The following is a 17,832-nucleotide window of genomic DNA, read 5'->3' on the forward strand; positions in this document are numbered from 1 at the left end:
TGAGGTATAATTGACATAACATTAGACTAGTTTCAGGTATACTAGGTGTACTAGGTATAGTGAGATTTGTTTTTGAAGAGAGAGGTGGAAAGCAAAAGGGAAGGGGTCTCTTTTCCTTGAATTGCACCCTAGTTTGTTCCGTGTGGTGCTGTCCTCCTGATAATGATATAAATAACCCATCTAGATGGTTTTGTTTGGATTAGGGGGAAGTTAGAAAGTAGGAAACCATTGGGTGTCTAAAGATCGGTAGAGGAGGCCACAAATGGAGGTAGAGAGAAAGAAAAAGCATTCTCTAATATGTGATTTATTCTGTGCTACGAGAAAAAAGGTGTGTTGAAAGGCGCTATTATGTTCTAGGTGGGGAATCAGCATAAATCTGAAATCTGCTCATTATCCTTGAATGTGCTCTAAGACTGATCCTAGGACCAGAGTCTCATTCTTTCAGACTCAGTTATCCAGGGCAGATATCCCTAGACTTGAATCATTCCTCATTCTCTTATTTTTGTAAATTTTATTGCACTGGTTATGAATTGCTGCATGACAAATTGCCCTCCAAAACTAAGTCCTTAAAGTGACAGTAAACATTTGTCGTATCACACGGTTTCTGTGGGTCTGGATTTTGGGAATGGCTTAACTGGGTAGTTCTGGACTGGGGTATCTCACAAGATGGCAGTCAAGATGCTAGCTGGGCCTGCAGTCATCTGAAGGCTTGGCTTAGGGTGGAGGATATGTTTTCAAGAATGGCTCATTAACATGGCTGGCAATCTGGTGCTGACTGTTGAAATGCTTCAGTTCCTGGCCAGGTGGCCACTCTTAAGGGCCACCTGCTTAAACATCCTGATGTTACGGCAAATGGCTTCCCTCTAAGAAAGTGATCCAAGGGAGCATAAAGCAGAAGCTGCAAAGTCTTTTTTTTTTTTTTTTTTTTTTTAAATCTGAGTTACTTAACATTAATGTAATAATGGTTTTAGGAGTAGAATTTAGTGATTCATCACTTACATGCAACACCCAGTGCTCATCACAAGTGCCCTCCTTAGTACCCATCACGCATTTAGCCTGTACCACTGCCCCCTGCCTTCAGCAGCCCTTAGTTTGTTCTCTGTCTTTAAGAGACTCTTATGGTTTGCCGCCCTCTCTGTTTTTATCTTATTTTTCCTTCCCTTTCCCTATGTTCACCTGTTTTGTTTCTTAAATTCTACATATGGGTGAAATCACAAGGTATTTGTCTTTCTCTGACTTACTTCACTTAGCATAATACTAGTATTAATACTAGTAACATAATTCTAGTTCCATCCACATTGTTGCAAATGGCAAGATTTCCCTCTTTTTGATCACCAAGTAGTATTCCATCGTATATATATACAACATCTTCTTTATCCATTCATTAGTCAATGGACATTAGGGCTCTAATAAGCAATAATTTGGTTCTTGTTGATAGTGCAGAAACTGCAAAGTCTTTTACAATATGGTCTTGGAATTTACATACCATAATTTCTGAAAAAGTCTATTAGTTACACAGATTAGCCCAATTCAGTATGGGAAGGACTACACAAGGGTGAACATACCAGGAAGAAGGGATCATTGGAGGCCATTTTAGAGGCTGGCCACTACATTTATTTAAAAAAAATGTGTATGCATATATATATGTGCTTGGGTGGCTCAGTTGGTTAAGCGTCTGACTCTTGATTTCAGCTCAGGTCATGATCTCATGGTTTCTGGGATCAAGCCCTGCATAGGGCTCTGTGCTGACAGCAAGGAGGCTGCTTGGGATTCTCTCTCCCCCTCTCTCTCTGCCCCTCCCCTGCTTGCTGTCTCTCAAAATAAATAGATACACTCAAATATACATACATATTTGAGATCTATCTATCTATCTACCTATCTCAAAAGGGATTCCTTAACACTAGTACCAGCTCTTCAGTAATATATTACCTTGCCATTTATTCTAACTGAAAAATGCCTTTTGGGACAGTTCAGTACTTTTTTTTTTTTTGGCTTAAAAAAGGTGATCTTATTAAAGCACAGAGACAGGACCCATGGGCAGAAAGAGCTGCCTCAATACTTCTAAAATGGAAAAGATCACGGAAAAGGGTGACCTGGTGAGCTTTTCTTTGGCCAGTCCGGTATCATAGGATTCCCACTCCTGTGGCATTTTCACCATTTATTTATTTATTTATTTATTTATTTATTCATTACTGTCTATTAATTCTTACACTTCCTACTCTGAGATACACTGTACCCTATTCTTAAGATACTCATCCTAGAGCAATTCCCTCTGCACTGCATTAAAAAATTTTTGTTGTTCTCGATATGCAGCTACTGGATTGTTTTCTCACATACTTTGCTATTACCTTACCCTTCATGGATTTGCAAATGGAGTTGGTTACAAAATAACAATCAGAAAAATAATCATCTTTCCATATTTGGAGAATCCAGCTGTACCTACTGATTCATTTAAAATAAACAAAATAATAGTTCTGTGAATACATTAATTAAAACTCTTACCCATGATAGCAGAGATTTTATCTGGGTAGCTTGAAGAGGACACACTGTATTTGCTGAGTGAAAAATACTATCTTGAACCGAGAATAGCTATTTGAAATATTGCTAGGCATAATTTCAATGAATCTGAACTTTTTCCCTATAAACTTCTTTAATTTTAAAGAAAAACATTTGCAGAAACCCTAATCCTTTCCAATTCAAATTACTTGCCCAGCCAATATTCTGAAGTGAACTATATTCCGTTGGACAAAATAATGGGAAAAACAACTTGTGGTTTTAATCAGTGGAAAGGAAACAATTTGGCTTCTTTAAGTTTGAACAGAACAAGATAAGCTGTGTCATCATCAATTGCCTTTAATGTGCATAATGTACACTTTGTCCTGCTTTTTATCCAAGGATCTAGGCATGACAGAGGTGTCTGTTGTTTTTTTTTTTAAAGAATGTGGGGAGGCTGTGGCATTTCCTGAATAAGAAGAAACAGATTCTATAACAGTTCTGAGATTGAACATAGGGTTTATTATTAACCTTTCCATACTCCCAATTAATTAGTTTCAATCATAATATCACTTGAGTGAAGAAAAATATTTAATGTAAGATGAAGCTTGTAAGTCATTGCATCCTTTCAGTCCATGGCAGACTCCTGGGAGTCATTTTGATTATTAAATAAAAAAAAGCATTGGACACAGGAATAAGTTTAAGAGACCTGAGTTTTGAGGTGTCTGGCTGGCTCAAGCAGAGGAGCGAGCAACTCTTGATCTTGGGGTTGTGAGTTCAAGTCTTATATTGGGTATAAAGATTACTTAAAATAAATTAGGGGCACCTGTGTGTCTCAGTCTTGAGCATCTGACTGTTAATTTTGGCTCAGGTCAAGATCCCAGGATGGTGGGATCCAGCCCTTGCCACCGGCTTTGCCATGAATGAGGGGCCTGCTTAAGATTCTCTCTCTTGCTCTGCCCCTCTCCCCCGCTCACGCGCTCTCTCTCTCTCAAATGAAAATAAAATAAATAATTGAAACACAACGAGTAAACAAGAGACCCGAGTTTTGGCTTGGCCACTAATTAGTTTTATGGCCTTGGAAAGTTGCTTAACTTCTTTTGAGATTTTTCTTCTCTAAATTGGTGGGTAAGGATGGGAGAGAGGTTTAATCTTAAGGTTTCCTCTTCACCAAAGAGTTTGACACAACACCTAATACAAATTTATCCCACACAGCCTCATTGCCCTGCTCTCCTCGCTTTTCCTTGAAAGTCTTCGAGGGACTCCCGCAATTGTCTTGCTTAGATTCCCATCCTGACCCTCACAAGGGCTGTGTATCCTTTGCTAGTGGTGTTTGAAAAAGGTAAGGAAGCCTCGTTTTTCACGGGTTGCAGTAAGGACACTTCGGGCTCCAGGCTGGTAGTCTTCTCTGGAGGTCTCGGTCTCCTTTCCTCCTTCTACCATTAGGCCTCTTCCTAGTGCCCGCCGGTGATTAGCTTCCTGTTAGGCGGTTCTGGGGATGGCGCCAATTTGCCAGATCCTGGCAGCTCTGGTTCTGAGGAGGTGGCATGGTAGGGCCTCACGGTTTGGGGCCCTTCTTCGTGACTCCTTCAGTGTAAATTCGTATCGTGACAACGCATTTCCGATTTTCTTCCAAAAAGCCCAAACCTGGGGTCACAATCATGCCTCTATAAGCAAGTTAACTACTGAGCTAAGAGGACACCAACGTGGGCCAACCACTAGTCTCAGGAGCTCTACTTCTACGCTCCGGACCCACGGGCAGTTGCGGCTGTGGCTGGAACTACAAGGCCCAGAATTCCAGCGCGCACGCGCGCTGCCATTGTGATGCTCCTTTCCCGGTAACTCGCCCTCTCAGGCAAACCTGAAGATAGCGGCAATTCTCCGGTGGGGGGCGGAGACGCTCTCTGCCTGACTCTCCGCCCCCGTCGTGATAGGCAATGGGACCAGCCAACCGACGTGGCGGGTTCGGGTCGTGCTCTCCAATCAGCACCTGCGGCGGAGAGGTGGGCGTGCGCACTGGCAGGGCAGGTGGGCTAGGCTGTGTCGGGTTGCGAAGGGGGAGAATAACGTCGGGTCGGGTCAGCGGGCGCTGCAGTAGTCGCCGCAGCGGCGATGGGAGCGGTGGGGACGAGGCGGCGGCGGCGGCGGCAGGAGGAGGAGCAGGGGCTGGCACAAGAGCAGCGGCTGGGGGCGGCCAGCAGCAGCATTAACAGCAGCCGCAGCCGCCGCCGCCGCCAGTAAACGCGGACGGTACCCGAGGGGACTACCCAGCCGGCCGGCCCTCGAAGCCGCGCTCGGCTCCCGCCGCAGTCGGCGGCGGGGGATGGGCAGGCGGCGGCGGTCCCGCCTGCTGAGGGTTGATCCCTGTCGGTCCTGGTCCTGAGCTGGATCCGAGCCCTCCGCCCGAAATCCCTGCGTCTGCCACGGCCCAGGTAGGACACACCCCCCCGAACCCCCCGGGCGCCTCTGGGGTGCCCCGGGCCCCGCCCTCCCCCAGTCCTGACCCCCTCCTCCAGCCGCACCCCTCGCGGAGTGACCGACCCTGGTGCGGAGGGGAAGGGTACGAGAGTCTCCTCGGTAGCTGCCCACGCCCTGGGCTTGTGCCAGACCTAGTCACTCCACCTCGGAGACCGTCTGCTTCTACACCGTTTACCCGAAGGCTTGTGCCCTGTTTCCCGAGAGCCTTTCGGTGTCTTGACTGAACTTGGAGGGTCACGAAGCTTCGTCTGTTTCTCTCTCTGTAGGTGACCCATATATTGCTTGTATTTATGTAGCTTCTGGTACCAGGGCTGAGCACAGAGGGTTCTCAGGATACACTGAGCGCTTCTTTCGCACCCCGCCTCCCCAAATATAATAGAAGGAGGCATGGGACTATGCAGTGTGTTTGCTGTGTAGTAACGACAATGAAGGCCATGACTTTCTGGTACTTAAGGTGCAAAGTAATGACCTGAAGGATTTGCCTGCCATTTGCCTGGACTAAGATGATGTTGACACCCTGGGTGCTGTGGGAGGGACAAAAGACTCCACACGTTTGTACTGTCAAATCAGAGAAGTAAATAATCCATTGGATGCCAGGATACTTTATCGCACAGTGAAGTTAATTTTGTTTCAGTCGTGGCTGCATTGGAGGTAAAAATGACATTGAGTTGTGCTTTGCTTTGAATTAAAGTTGATAGGTGGCAGCAATCCCGGTATTAACTCTTCTCATCCTTAGCTTTAGAAATTGTTCTTTAAACATGAGAGAGAGCAGTTTTCTTATAGTCTATGTATTATGTAAAGATGTTTTGGTATTCAGTAGAAATTGAGATTTTGAAATCCAAAAAAACTGAAATACACGAGGATCACATTATTATGAATGGGCGCATGTACACATACACGCAGGGAGAATCCACTCTGTGTTTTGTTAGTGTGTGTTCTGAGCCATTAATAACAGTTGCATTGGTTTCTAAACACTGATTTGCCAGAGTAGACCACAAAGAAAGATGTGTTTGCTGTTTTCTTTTGGCTCAGTAGAATAATGTTCTCTTTGGGGGGAAAGGAGAGATGGGAGATTGATTTTAAAGTATCGAGGGAATTGAATGTTATGTATTTCTTATAAAGAAACAGTAATGTTGACAAATATTACTAATATGACTAATCTTGAAGAACTAACTCTAGAAATTTTTCAAATAATAAGTGTACTCATTTCCATGGCATATTGTGATCCATTCAAATTGAAAACATACCAAAAGGAACCTTTAATTTAGAAGGTTATGTTTTCCTGTATGATGTATCTTAGATCAAGGCACTGAAAGGGATGTCTGAAGCATGCTTATAAAGGAAAGTTTCTCATTCTTTTATGATAGAATGTTAGGAAATGTTTTTTTCTCTTTCAGTTTTAGAAACATAAAAGAAATTGAAGCCCCTAGCTTCATTAATTTAATTTATAATATCAAATTGAAATAAATCTGATCTTCAGTAAGGGGCTAAAAATAATAGATCTTGCTTATGCTCTTGTACTGTGGTTAATACATAATTTAGTAAATTCTCTATTGTACTATATATGATTTCAGATTTTGTGTCTTTTTTTGACTTAAAAAAATACTGATTATTTTAATGCCTCAGGAAATCTCCATGAGAACACGCTCATTTGCTTTAGCAAATTGAACTCAATTATATAGGGCTTCAAATAGTTTTAAATGTAGAGTTGAAAGTGAAGTTTGTATAATTTAGACAAATTTGAAAGTATTTTACCTCAAAAAAATGGGCTAAAAGGTGATAATTAGTGATAGATTGTTGGTTTTTCAATGTAAACAAATCTTACAGAGCTTAGTTCACTATCATGGAATCTAACTTTGACAGGGGCAGTCAATTCTTTATATTTTATAACCTTAAAAAGTACTATATAGAGATGACAACTTGATTGCAACTTGTGAGAGACTTTGACCTGGAACCACCCAACTAAGACACTCTTAGATTCCTAATCCTCAGAAACTCTGTGAGTTAATGAATGTTTGTTGCCTAAAAACAAGCAATGTATAACAAGGGGAAAATTTTAATGACCATTATTGAACTAGTGTGGGTTGAATTGATTCACGAAATAAAATAGCCTTTTAGAATTAATGGAAAATATAGCTTACATCCTTCCCCACTCTTAAAGAAGTCTCCTGTAGAAAAATTCTTTTATAGATATGTGACAAACAACTTTACGATTTGGGCTTTATAATTTAAACTTTACAATTTAAGTTACTCACAATGATTCTAGTCATGTATTCCTTTTTTTTTTTTTTCTCTTCTTGAGGTTTTTGAGAAATACTCAACATATAGCTGGAGTTGTGTCCGTTTATTTGATTAGTAATATTGCAGGATATCTTCAATGTATGAATTTTTGAAATTAAACATATTTATGCTATTTTACTTCCTTGTCGTCCTTTTTTTGTTGTTGTTATGCAGTGTATTGTAAATAATAGCGATGGCAGTGGTGGATTCTAACCCCCGCCACCACCCCCCCCCCACCCCACCTGAGGCTTCAGTGGATAGAATCCTTGTGTTGAAAATACTTTTATAACTTTTATTTGTAAATGCTCAGTGTTTTCAGGTTAAATGTCATACTTCCATGTTTGAGACAGGAGTCTTTAAGTCTGTATGAAAAAGTTGAGTATTTTAGAGCTAACTTTTGAGCATATGTACAAACATATAGTATTGCCACTCAGAAGTTACTGTCTTCCTTGGGGTGCCTGGGAGGCTCAATCTTTTGAGCGTTGGACTCTGATTTCAGCTCAGGTTGTGATCCCAAGTTGTGGGATCAAGCCCCGTGTCAGGCTCTGCTTGGTCATGTAGACTGTGTGCAATTCTCTCTCCCTCTCTCTCTCTTTTTCTCTCCCTCTCTCTCTCTTTCTCCTTCTTCTCTGCCTCTCTCCCCTGCCCCTTGCGCTCTTTCTCTCTCTCTCTCTCGAAAAAAAAAAGTTTCTGTCTTCCTTAATATCTGGTGATCTTATTGTAGGTTTAAAATACAGGTTGAAGGGTGGCTGGCTGGTGGAGCATGTGACTCTTGATCTTGGGGTTGTGAGTTCAAGTCCCACCTTGGGTCTAGAGATTACTTAAAAAAAATAAAAATCTCTAAAATACATACTGAAATTAAATTATTTACGTAATGTGAATGTCAATTTTGCCAGAAAATTTCATCTTTTAAATCGGTGATTTTTAAGCAGATTTCTTGGTATATTTTCATTTATGTTTTATGACTATGATAAACATAATTATTCTTCTCTTTGTGGTTATTTTATATGTTCTTTTTTTTTTTTTAATGGTTGTTAATTTTTGAGAGAGAAAGAGATAGAACACAAGCAGGGGAGGGTCAGAGAGAGAGGGAGACACAGAATCTGAAGCAGGCTCCATGCTCTGAGCTGTCACCACAGAGCTGGACATGGGGCTTTAGCCTATAAACAGTGAGATAATGAGTGACCTGAGCTGAAGTCAGGCGCTCAACTGACTGAGCCACCTAGGCGCCCCTGTTCTGTTTGTCTGCTTTTTTTTTTAATGTTTATTTATTTTGAGAGAGAGCACAAGCAGGGGAGGAGCAGAGAGAGATGGAGTGAGAGAGTCCCAAGCAGGCTCCGCACTGCCAGCACAGTGCCCTATGCAGAGACGGAGCTCACAAACTGTGAGATCATGACCTCAGGTGAAATCAAGAGTTGGACTTGTATTGAATTTTTTTCATGATTTTTTTTTTTTAACCTTTGTATATGAGATCCTCGATGTTTTGGGATGTTGATAGTTCCTTTTTATTGTATTAAGAAATTCACTTTCACTTAGATTTAAACTTCCCATGGTAAAAAATTAAGTGTTATGGGGCACCTGGGTGGTTAAGTTCATTAAGCCTTCAAATTCAGGTCAGGTCATGATCTCATGGTTCGTGAGTTAGAGTCCTGCATCAGACTCTCTACTGTCAGCCTGCTTCCTATGCTCTCTCTCCGCCTCCCCTCCCCCCTTATGTGTGCGCACACGCTCTCTCTCTCTCTCAAAAATAAACATTACAAAAAATTAAGTGTTCTTTGAAAAGAATCTGAGGTGTTTTAGTGTCTTCTGAAGAATAGGAGGTGGTAGGGGAGCCTGGGTGGCCTAGTTAGTTAAGCATCCGACTTAAGCTCAGGTCATGATCTCATGGTTTGTGGGTTCAAGCCCCGAGTTGGGTTCTACACAGACAGCTCAGAGCGTGGATGGAGCCTGCTTCAGATTCTGTGTCTCACTTTCTCTCTGCCCCTTCCCTTTTCTCTATCCTTCCCCTTCTCTCTGCCCCTCCCTGAGTTCTCTCCCTCTCTCTCAAAAATAAAGAAGTAAAGATTAAAAAAAAAAAAAAAGAAAGAAAAAGAATGGGAGGTGGTAGCTTTTCACTCTCTCTGGTAAGCTTTCAGGATTTAACTGTGTTTTAGGAATCAGCATTTTTGTTTTATAGAAAGTTTGCATCTTAATGAAAATAAGAATTGGTGTTTTTAAATGTTTGAAATAGAAAATTTATTTGCCATTATATGTATTTTTACCAGAATGCTTTTTATCATTTTTTTTATATAGAAGTGTATGGTTGGTACAAAATGTTACTTTAGTTTCATATGTACACAACTTATATGTAACACTATGCCCACCACAAGTGTACCTACCATATGTCACCATACAGTGCTATTATAGTACCATTGCCTATATTTCCTATGCTGTACCCTTTATTCCCATGACTTATTCATTCCATAACTGGAAGCCTGTACCTCCCACTCCCCTTTACCCATTTTGCCCCCTGCCCTTGGCAACCCTCAGTTTGTTCTTTGTATTTATGGGTCTGTTAATGCTTTTTTGTTTGTTCATTTGTTTTGTTTTTTAGATTCCATATATAAGTGAAATAATATGGTATTTGTCCTTTTCTGTCTGACTAATTTCACTTAGCAAAATACCCCTTAGGTCCATCATGTTGTCACAAATGCCAAGATCTCATTGTTTTTTGTGGCTGAAATATTCTATTGTGTATATATACCACTTCTTTATCCATTCATCAATGGATGGACACTTGGTTGCTTCCTTTTATCATTTTTTTACATTTGTCTTCTTTCTGCAGTTTCAAGATAATTGCCTTTTTAAAAAAGTGATTTCACATTGTTTTCCTTGTCTTATTCATTTAAATACTGTATTTTGTTAATATTTGTCTGACATTTAGTTTTATACATGTTATATATTATATATTAAGTTGGAAAGACCCTCTTTCTTACTTTCTTTGATTCATTAAGGGCCTAGTTTCTAAAATACTTCAGAAATGGTTTTATCAACATTTTGCAATGACCAATGAGGCAGAGATGAGGGGAGGAAGTAGGAAAAAATGAATAGCTAAAGAGACTCTTGCCTCTCATGAAATTTGATTTGAAAAAATCATCTGGAAGCTAATTCGTATGGTAGATAGTAAACTAGATTAGGACTTCATTTCTGCTGCGCTTGTTTAGCACTTAGAAAATCCAACATGTCCAAGACAAAAGTCAGCCCTCTTTTAAGTGCTTTAGTTCTACAAATGAAGGTATTATTATTTAATCAGTTGCCCAAGCTCAAAAATCTCATTATGTATGTATATATTTTGGTTTCCTTTTCCCCCTGGTTCTACCTGCACAGAATCTCTCCTTTTTATTTCTATTGTAAGTACCTTAACTTAGCCTCTTTTCACTTCATTACCTCTCCTTAAACATGTGGCAGCTCTGAACCTCATTATCTCTCCTTGGAACTATTGTAATAGCCTCATCCATTTGTTCATTAAATATTTGTTCAGCATCTATTGTGTTACTATGCTAGGGGTTAGAGATTTGGCAGTGAAAAGGACAAAAATGATGTCACTTCTGGAGCTTAACAATATAATGGAGGCAGTCTGTTATAGAATAAGGAATTCTAAGTGTTCCAAGTATCATGAAGGGAAAATGCAGACTACTGGGTGAACGTATTACCAGACAGAACTAACAGTCTGGGGAGTGGGTTCAGGGAAGTAGTCTTCTGTTTTGTCACCCACAGTTTATTCTCCATATGCCAGCAGATTCAGAGGTTAATAGATATATTACAGCTATAAGCAGTTAAGTAATTAAAAATAATAATTTATTTTTAATAAGCTTTTTAAATAAAACAATTTAATAAGAATTAAATGTTCACACAGCTTTTGAAACAGCTTCAGACAAATGCTTTCAGAACACCAGAGCATTTGAAAAATTTGGTTCTACAGAGTCTGTCCACCTCTCTGTACAGTATGAGTATCTACTTTGGGTTTTCTCAGGCTTCAGTTGCTTGAGTACTGACAGAATTCCTATGTTATGTTTCACATTCTGTGTTTGAATCTCAGAAATGAGGACTAGGCATTACCAGTAGGAGGGTATGTATGGCTACAAAAAAGAAGTCTTCCAGGTAAGTAACTGTCTCTCTGTGGCTAGAATCTAACAGTTTATAGGTGACTTATTATTTTTTTATTAAAAAAAATTTTTTTTTAATGTTTTTATTTATTTTTTTGAGACAGAGAGAGACAGAGCATGAGTGGGGAAGGGGCAGAGAGAGAGGGAGACACAGAATCTGAAGCAGGCTCCAGGCTCTGAGCTGTCAGCACAGAGCCCTACGCAGGGCTCCAACTCACAGACTGAGATCGTGACCTGAGCTGAAGTCGGACGCTTAACCGACTGAGCCACCCAGGTGCCCCTATAGGTGACTTATTAAATATACAAGTAATTAGGATATAATTTGGATATCTTTGTAAGTTTAAAAATATGTAGTGCATTTTAAATCAGAAAAAAAAGTCTCTTACCATATTCTGGCACCTAATTTTGGTTTAGAAAATAAAGTTACTAGAGCCATTAACCTCTACATTAATAAATGCTTGAGTGGGAGAGAGCCAAAGCATAAGAGATTCTTAAAAACTGAGAGCAAACTGAGGGCTGATGGGGGGTGGGAGGGAGGGGAGGGGGGGTGGTGGGTATTGAGGAGGGCACCTGTTGGGATGAGCACTGGGTGTTGTATGGAAACCAATTTGACAATAAATTTCATATATTTAAAAAAAATAAATAAACATTAAAAAAATAAAAAAATAAACGCTTACACAGCAAGTGAATACAAACTGTTAATTATGCATCAGGATGCAATTTGAGTGTATTCTAATCTTTACTGTAACATATCATAGTACTTTACTTAACTCCTTTTTGCCTCAGTTTTGCTGTTTTTAAAAAGGAAAATTAATATAATTAAAATGGAGATCATTACAGAGAAGTTTCTGTATTGATTTTTTTCCCTTTGTCTTAGTGGGAAGATCATAGACCTATAATGCTTTGTTTGGTTGATATAGCTACAGAAGATTTTACCCAAGGAACGGTCTTGTTCAGTGTTTTCATTACAATCTGGCCATGTAAGTTACACTGTACTTTCTTTAGGGAAAGGATTTGCTTATGTGTTGTTAGTGTTGTAGCCAGGGAGAAGAGAACTAGATTGTTTACACTTTTATCCTGTTGTCAGTAATTGGAACTATACTGACTTGTAAAGTTTGTCTTTAATAGGTATTTTACTTTCTTGAATATATTTATTGAACCCAGAGAGTTTCCATGCTGCTAGAAGTGTAATTTACCTCCTGTGAAAGTTTAGAAGGAACATTTGAAGTATGAATGGTGACTAAATATTCTTTTCCTTTTGCTATCAGCAAATAGCATTAATCACAAATCTTTATCTCTTTTTAATAGCCCTTTAGAGAGGCTCTGGCCAAAAATCTTTGGGGTAAAACAAAAACAAAATCCCATGAGATTTATCCTATTCTTGATTGTTATTTCTGTTCTTTACATTAATATTATTAAGTGTCTTGAAAAACTTAGCTGTTGTGTACCTCTGTAAACTTGCATCTGTCTCTCAGCTTGTTTAAAAACATAACTGAGAGGCTCCTGGGTGGCTTGGTCAGTTGAGCATCTGACTCTTGATCTCACAGTTTGTGGATTTGAGCCCTTAGTTGGGCTCTGCACTGACAGTGTGAATCTTCCTTGGGATTCTCTCTCTCCCTCTCTCTCTGTCCTAACCCCCCTTTGTGTTCTCTCTCTCTCAAAATAAATACATAAACTTTTTAAACAACAAAAAAACCGAGGGGGGAGGGGCAGAGACGAAGGGGGCATAAGATCTGAATTGGGCTCTGCACTGACAGCAGAGAGCCCAATGTGGGGCTCAAATTGACAAACCAGGAGATCGTGACTCGAACTGAAGTTGGGTGCTTAGCTGACTGAGCTGGACACCCCAAGGTTATTTTTTATAATGTGAAAAATATATTATTTTGACTTTGAGATAGGAGGTAGCCACTCTGCATCATACTATATTTTAATCTATTTTTGGATTACAGATTATGTATTCTACCTGTTTATATAATAGATCAGGATTACTTTGAAAGCATCTGGTCTTTTACTCTAATAATAGGAGGTGTTTGTTAAATGTTTTTTTTATCAAATTTGAAAAAATTTAAGACTTTTTTTTCTTTAGATTTTTTTCCCCCTAGCATGGAATCCCTCTGGACCCAATAAGTGTATCTAGAAATGAAAATATCTACTAAAAGTGGAAAGAAACTTTATATAAGACAGTATGGTTACAGTAACTGACAACAAAATAAAAGTGTAAACAGTCTGTTCTTTCCTTCTGGGACTCCAGTTACATTACATGTTTTAGGCTTTTTGATGTTATCCCATAACTAACTGATGATCTGTTGGTTGGGTTTCTTTTTGTCTGTATGTTTCATTTTGGATAGTTTTTTTTTTTTTTTTTCTCTTCTCTTCTCTATCTTCCAGTTCATAATCCCTTCTTTTACAGTAGCTAATCTGGTGTTAATCCTATCCAGTGTTGTTGTTGTTTTAATGTTTATTTATTTATTTTTGAAAGAGAGAGAACACAAATAGGGGAGGGGCAGAGTAAGAGGGAAACAGAATCTGAAGCAGGCCCCAGGCTCTGAGCTGTCAGTGCACAGCCAGACTCAGAGCTTGAACTCATGAACTGTGAGATCATGACCTGAGCTGAAGTCAGACACTTAACCGACTGAGCCACCCAGGCGCTCCTCCCCCCCTTTTTTTTTTATCTCAGATATATACTTTTAATGTCTAAAAGTCCTTGTCTACCACTTCTATTTCTGGGTCTGTTTTTACTTTTCTTTTTTCCTTTCTGTTCTTCCTTTTTTTTTTTTTTTTAATTAAAGTATATTTGATACACAATGAATGTTACGTTAGTTTCAGGTGTGTAGAGTACAGTGCTAAGGTAAGACTAGAGTTATGTATGCTGTGCTCACCACAAGTGTAGCTCCCATTTGTTACCATGCAATGCTATTACAATACCATTGGCTGTATTTCCTGTGCTTAACCTTTCATCTCCGTGATTTATTCACTCCATTAACTAGAAGTCTATACCTCTTAATCTCCTTCACCCATTTTGCCCATCCCACCACGGCCCTCTCCTGTGGCAGTCACCAGTTTGTTCTTTGTATTTGTGCATCTACTTTTTTTGTTGTTCATTTGTTTTTATTTGTTTTAGATTCCACATATAAGTGGAATCATATTGTATTAGTCTTTCTCTGTCTGACTTATTTCACAGACCTTCTAGGTCCATGTGACAAATAGCAAGATCTCATTCTTTTACGGCTGAGTAATAGTCCACATTCCATATATATTCCATGATATGTAACTTCTTTTTTATTCATTCATCTCTCTCTCTCTCTCTCTCTCTCTTTTTTTTTTTTTTGAGAAAGCGAGAGAGAGAGAGAGAGAGAGAGAGAGAGAGAGAATGTGCGCAAGTGGGGGAGGGGAAGAGGGGAGAGAGGGAGAGAGAGAGAAGCTTAAGCAGGCTTCACACCCAGCATAAAATCATGACTGGAGCAGAAATCAAGAGTCGGACACTTAACCAGTTGAGCCACCTGGATGCCCCTATTTATTCATCTCTTGATGGGCACTTAGTTTGCTTCCATATCTTGGCTATTATACGTAATGCTGCAGTAAACACAGGAGTGCATATAGCATTTTGAATTAGTGTTTTCATTGGATAAATACCTAGTAGTAGAATTACTGGATCACATGGTATTTCTATTTTTAGTTTTTTTGAGGAACGTGCATACTGTTTTCCGTAGTGGCTCTGCGCATTTGCTTACCATCAATAGTGTAAGAGAGTTCCTTTTTCTCCACATCCTTGCTAACACTTGTTATTTCTTATCTTTTTGATGCTAGCACACTGACAGGTGTAAGGTGATATCTCATCGTGGTTTTAATTTTCATGTCCCTAATAATTAATGATGTTGAACATGTTTTCATGTGTCTGTTGGACATCTGTATGTATGTCTACTGGAAAAATGCCTATTTGGGGCCTCTGCGCATTTTAAAATTGGATTCTTTGGATTTTTTTTTTTTTTTTTCTGTTGAGTTGTGTAAGTTGTTTATATATTTTGGATATTAACCACTTATCAGATATATTATTTGCAAATAGCTTCTCCCATTCAGTTGGTTACGTTTTCGGTTTTGTTGATGGTTTCCTTCACTATGCAAAAGCTTTTTATTTTAATGTAGTCCCAATAGTTTGTTTTTGCTTTCCTGCAGAGATCTATCTAGAAAAATGTTGCTAATGCTAATGTCAGAGAGATTACTGCCTATGTTTTCTTCTAGGATTTTATGGTTTCAGGTCTCACAGTTAGGTCTTTAATCCACTTTGAGTTCATTTTTGCGTATGGTATAAGAAAGTGGTCCAGTTTCATTGTTTTGCATGTAGCTGTCTAATTTTCCTAGCACCATTTATTGAAGAGACTGTCTTTTCTCCATTGTATAATCTTGCCTCCTTTGTTGTAGATTAATTGACTATAAATGTGTGGTTTTATTTCTGGGTTCTCTTTTCTGTGTGTCTGTTTTGATGATTCAGCTTTGTAGTAGATCTGGAAATCTGGGATTGTGATACCTTCAGCTTTGTTCTTCTTTCTTCAGAATGCTTTGACTTGGGTTTGTTTTTATTGATTGATATTTCCTTTTTTGCATCCCTGGTAATTTGTTTGAGTGCCAGACATTATGATTTTACATTGTTACGTGCTGGATTTTTTTTTTTTTTTTTTTTTTTTTTTTTGTATTCCTTTAAATATTGGGGAGTTTGTTTTGGGATACAGTTATTTGAAAATACTTTGATGCATCCAAGGCTCTGAATGTTTTTGAAGGTCTTTTTCACTCTGTCTGGTGAGTATGCAAACTATTCTTAGCCTTATTTGAGCATCAAAGATTGTTCTGCCTGCCCCTTTCCAGTGGTTTGAACTTGGTTTTGATCATTTCACTTCCTTACACAGGTGCATTGATAAGTACTTAGCCAGAATCTCAAGGAGAATTCTCTCTAGATATCCACAGCTCATTCTTTGTGCTGATGTGCTTTCTCCTCTCCAGTGTTTCGTTTTGCCTTGACCTCCCCAGAACTTTGTCTTTGAATTTTGTCTCCTTAACTCAGTGAGATTTCTGGTCTTTGTTTGGGTTCCCCATCCCTGTAGTGTGGCCTGGAAATTCTCTCCAGGTAGTGAGTTGGGGGCACTTGTAAGGCTAACTTTATTTCCCTTTTTCTCATGAATCCCTATTCTGTAGTGCTTATTGTCAATAGTGTCTAAAAACCATGTTTCATATATTTTGTCCTTTTTTCTAGTTGTTTAATGTGGTAGGGTAAATCTGGTCCCTGTCACTTTATTGTGGCCAGGAGCTGCATTCACCTGGTGAGTATATTTAAATCTCAAAGAGGAGTCATATTTCACAGTTATGCTGTCATTAGAAATTTATGTATTATCTTTATGCCCAAATATAGCTTCAAAGATATCTTCTGTGCCCTTTAGACACATCATAAGCTTCTGATGATTAATTCTAGCACTCTTCTTATTGGGATTAAAATTGTAGTAAAAATAATTTTCCTACTACTCTGTTCAAGAGCAGAATCTAACATAAACTGTATATGGCACTATGTATAAAAACCATGCTGTTATTTATTTTGTGAATTATCTAGCTTCCCCTCCAAATAGGAGGATATCTAGTTATAGATATATAGCTATCTATATATCCACACACACACACACACACACACACACACACACACACACAGTTATATAGTTATATAGTTAGTTATACAGTATATCTAGATAATAATAGTTATAACTGAACTTTGTTTCCTTTTGCTTTATATTCATCCCCCTTATACGAAGTTCCTTATTGGCTCCCCTTTGCTGAAATAGAATAAAGTTCATTTTCTTCCTAGCATGATTTTTATAGTCTGAACTCAGTTTACCTTTCATGTCTATGTATTCTTTCTCTATGATCAGAACTCTTTTAGACCAATCTTAGTCCATGTAGACAACTGTACATATTCATTTTTCCATGCACTTGTGTGTTTTGTTCATTTCTATTTATGTGCCTTTGCTTAGCTCCTCAGTCAGTTAGCTTTTGCCTTCAAACAAACCACCCCAAAGTTCAGAGGGTAACACAATTTGTTAGTAAAATATTCTGTGGATTGGCCGTTTGGGTCCAACTGCATATTCTTTTTTGGTCTTGTCTGGGCTCATGTATGCGAGGCATTGTGCTAGCTTGGGTTTCTTCACAATTTGGGTTCCAAAACAAGCAATAGAGGGCTAGTTGAGAGCATAAATGCTTTTCAAGCTTCTGGGTCATGTTTGCTAATGTTCTGTTGGTCAAAGCAAGTCACAGGGCCAACCTCAGTTTCCAGGATAAAGAAACTCTACCTCTTTGTGGGAGATGCAGCAAGGTCACATTGTAAAAAGATATGTATACAGGAGTGGGAGGAATTTGTGGTTATTTTGCAATCTACTGAACCATCATCATAAATCCTGTC

General features: G+C 39.0%; 1 protein-coding gene across 4 annotated transcripts in view; it reads left to right on the forward strand.

Moving 5' to 3' along the window:
- Positions 1 to 4,369: 4,369 nt before the first annotated feature.
- Positions 4,370 to 17,832, forward strand: part of TTBK2 (tau tubulin kinase 2) — a 167,905-nt gene continuing 154,442 nt past the window's right edge. Inside the window, exon 1 of one of the 4 annotated variants that reach the window (XM_042989059.1) lies at positions 4,370 to 4,521. The gene's annotated coding sequence lies outside the window, so the exon portion shown is untranslated. Of the gene's footprint in view, positions 4,522 to 4,549; positions 4,926 to 12,357; positions 12,377 to 17,832 lie in introns of those variants that run through there. The other 3 variants (XM_007081723.3, XM_042989058.1, XM_042989060.1) reach the window with 3 other exon arrangements.

Source organism: Panthera tigris, chromosome B3 (genome assembly GCF_018350195.1).
Source record: "Panthera tigris isolate Pti1 chromosome B3, P.tigris_Pti1_mat1.1, whole genome shotgun sequence".
NCBI lineage: Eukaryota > Metazoa > Chordata > Mammalia > Carnivora > Felidae > Panthera > Panthera tigris.